Below are 3,650 nucleotides of genomic sequence, written 5' to 3' on the forward strand. Positions count from 1 at the left end.
TGCTAAACTCTATAGTTAGATTAGAGCCTTGCCGTGGGAGTTCCTATAAGAAGAGGCAAGTCAGACATTTCTTGGAGTCAGGAGGCTTGCTTTGAATTCTGCTTCTCCCCTCAGGCTATGGGACAATTGCTTTATAAGACTTCTCATTTGGAAATCAGCTCACATCTGTCTATGGTGGTAGAAGTAAGAAATGAGACTTCTTTCTCCAAGTGCTTATTTTAGAATTACTTAATAGCTCTCAATTTACATGCAACAGAGAGAAATTTCACCAATATATGTCTCAACTTCCCATTTTTGAAAAGTGGCATGACTGTGATCAAGGAGGGTATGACCTTTTCATGACTATTCTTAGTTTCATTTGTAAGTCAAAGTCCAGAGTAGCAATAGCTTACTTGGCTGAACTGGTGGAACCATATCACTAATAGTTAAGGTTATCTTCTGAGGCTAATTAAGAGTCAAACATGACATCTGGCAGGCTAACAGGCACTTAGTAGATCTTTTTACCTAAATCAATGAATTTCAGAGATACATTTTATCTATCAAATATTGCTTAAGAATATATTAGTTGGATTGCAAACTACATAATAAGTGGGTGGATATTATTTGTGCCATATGTAATTGTTATATCCTGGGCATCAATGATGCTCACATTGAGATCCTGGAAAATGTCTGTAATGGCAAGATATTGAGAATAACCAAGAAGGTCACTTAATCTTTCCAATTCATTTTGCATGTTCCTGATATTTTCTGACTTGATAATGACTGTGGTGTCTGGGCTTTGCAAAAGGAGTGGCTGAACAGCTTTGTAAGTATTGAGGGCCCTTTGGAAGAAAATGTCCATGGAAAGGGGTCTGAAATGCTAACCCAGAGAAATAACAATGACAGTATTTTTTTCTCCTCCAGTCCTGTTAATGACTTGGGTGATAAACTAAATCTCTGAATTGATAGAAAGATGATCCAACCATGGGATAACCATATTTTTGCCACTGGATGTTGATACATCTGTTCAATTTCACAGCAAGTTGTTATTGAAAATTTTCAGACTCATTCAGATCCACAGATCAGTGCTGAAGACAAATAGGCAAGCCCAACATGAAAGGAGAATAAAATTACACAGTTTCGTAAATCATGCTAAATGAATGGAACTGGAGAACATCATGCTAAGTGAAATATTCCAGACTCAGAAAGTCAAGGGTTGAATGTTTTCTTTTATGTGCAGAAGCTAGATCAAAATCAGGGGAAATAGGTGAGAAATCCCATCAAAATAGAAGAGAGATCAGTGGAGTAAAGGAGGTCGATTGAGGTGGGGAGATGAGAAAAGGGAAAAGGAAGAAATGGTGGAATGAATCTGAATGGTGGAATGAAACTTTCTTATGTACATATATGAATATACCACAGTGAATTTAATCTTTATATATATTCATAGTTAACTAATTTTAAAAAGCTATAGAAATAGAAAATAAAATAAGCGTAGAGGAAAGACATTGGGGTGTTAGGAGGAAGGGAAAGAGAAATACTGGGTACTGAAATGTAGCAAATTACATTCCATGTTTGTAGAATTATGTCTAAAGAATCCCCAATATAATACTGTATAACTATAGTACATTTATAAAAAAAAATTGACTAGACATAAAATAGGAAAGTTTTGGTGCTTAGACACAAATAATAATGTCTGATTTATTGTAGGTTTAATTAGGGAGACACTTTTGAAACTTAGTTGAACAATTAAAAATGTTATACTAGATTATATATGACAAAACTAAAAGTTGGTTCTTTGAAAAAATAAATAAAATCGACAGACCCATTGCCATGCTAATGAAGAGAAGAAGAGAGAGAACTCAAATTACTATCATATGGGATGAAAAAGGCAATATCACAACAGACACTTCAGAAATACAGAAGATAATCAAAAACTATTTTGAATCCTTATACTCCAATAAAATAGAAGATAGTGAAGGCATCGATAAATTTCTTAAGTCATGTGATCTGCCCAGATTGAGTCAGGAGGATATAGACAACCTAAACAGACCAATATCAATTGAGGAAATAGAAGAAATCATCAAAAGACTACCAACTAAGAAAAGCCCAGGACCGGATGGGTATACAGCAGAGTTTTACAAAACCTTTAAAGAGGAACTAATACCAATACTTTTCAAGCTACTTCAGGAAATAGAAAAAGAGGGAGAACTTCCACATTCATTCTACGAGGCCAACATCACCCTGATTCCTAAACCAGACAAAGACACTTCAAAGAAAGAAAACTACAGACCAATATCTCTAATGAACCTAGATGCAAAAATCCTCAATAAAATTCTGGCGAATCGGATACAAAAACATATCAAAAAGATTGTGCACCATGATCAAGTGGGATTCATCCCTGGGATGCAAGCCTGGTTCAATATACTGAAATCAAGAAATGTTATTCACCACATCAATAGACTTAAAAATAAGAACCATATGATCATCTTGATAGATGCGGAAAAAGCATTCGACAAAGTACAGCATCCCTTTATGTTCAAAACTCTAGAAAAACTAGGGATAACAGGAACATACCTCAGTATTGTAAAATCAATCTATGCTAAGCCTCAGGCTAGCATCATTCTGAATGGAGAAAAATTGAAGGCATTCCCTCTAAAATCTGGAACAAGACAGGGATGCTCTCTCTCACCACTTCTGTTCAACATAGTTCCTGAAACACTGGCCAGAGCAATTAGACAGACGAAAGAAATTAAAGGCATAAAAATAGGAAAAGAAGAACTTAAATTATCACTATTTGCAGCTGACATGATTCTATACCTAGCAGACCCAAAAGGGTCTATAAAGAAACAATTAGAGCTAATAAATGAATTCAGCAAAGTGGCAGAATATAAAATCAACACGCATAAATCAAAGGCATTCCTGTATATCAGCGACAAATCCTCTGAAATGGAAATGAGGACAACCACTCCATTCACAATATCCTCAAAAAAAAATAAAATACTTGCGAATCAACCTAACAAAAGAGGTGAAAGACGTATACAATGAAAACTACAGAACCCTAAAGAGAGAAATAGAAGAAGATCTTAGAAGATGGAAAAATATACCCTGTTCGTGGATAGGCAGAACTAACATCATCAAAATGGCGATATTACCAAGTTCTCTATAGGTTTAATGCAATGCCAATCAAAATCCCAACAGCATTTCTTGTAAAAATAGAGAAAGCAATCATGAAATTCATATGGAAAAATAAAAGACCCAGAATAGCAAAAACAATGCTAAGCAGGAAGTGTGAATCAGGCGGTATAGCGATACCAGACTTCAAACTATACTACAGAGCAATAGTAACAAAAACAGCATGGTACTGGTACCAAAACAGGCGGGTGGACCAATGGTACAGAATAGAGAACACAGAAACCAATCCACAAAACTACAACTATCTTATATTTGATAAAGATAGTTGCATGCAATGGAGGAAGGATAGCATCTTCAACAAATGGTGCTGGGAAAACTGGAAATCCATATGCAACAAAATGAAACTGAATCCCTTTCTCTCGCCATGCACAAAATTGAATTAAAAATGGATCAAGGAGCTTGATATCAAATCAGAGACACGCCGTCTGATAGAAGAAAAAGTTGGCTACGATCTACATACTGTGAGGTCGGACTCCAAA

At 35.6% G+C, this 3,650-nt stretch overlaps 1 pseudogene; it reads right to left on the reverse strand.

Annotated features, from left to right (window-relative positions):
* Positions 1–577: 577 nt before the first annotated feature.
* Positions 578–1,061, reverse strand: LOC124108395 (NXPE family member 4-like; annotated as a pseudogene).
* Positions 1,062–3,650: the final 2,589 nt, after the last annotated feature.

This window comes from Marmota monax, unplaced genomic scaffold, assembly GCF_021218885.2.
Source record: "Marmota monax isolate L192 unplaced genomic scaffold, Marmota_monax_Labrador192_F-V1.1 WCK01_AAM20220418_F8-fsc00045, whole genome shotgun sequence".
In the NCBI taxonomy this organism is placed as follows: Eukaryota; Metazoa; Chordata; class Mammalia; order Rodentia; family Sciuridae; genus Marmota; species Marmota monax.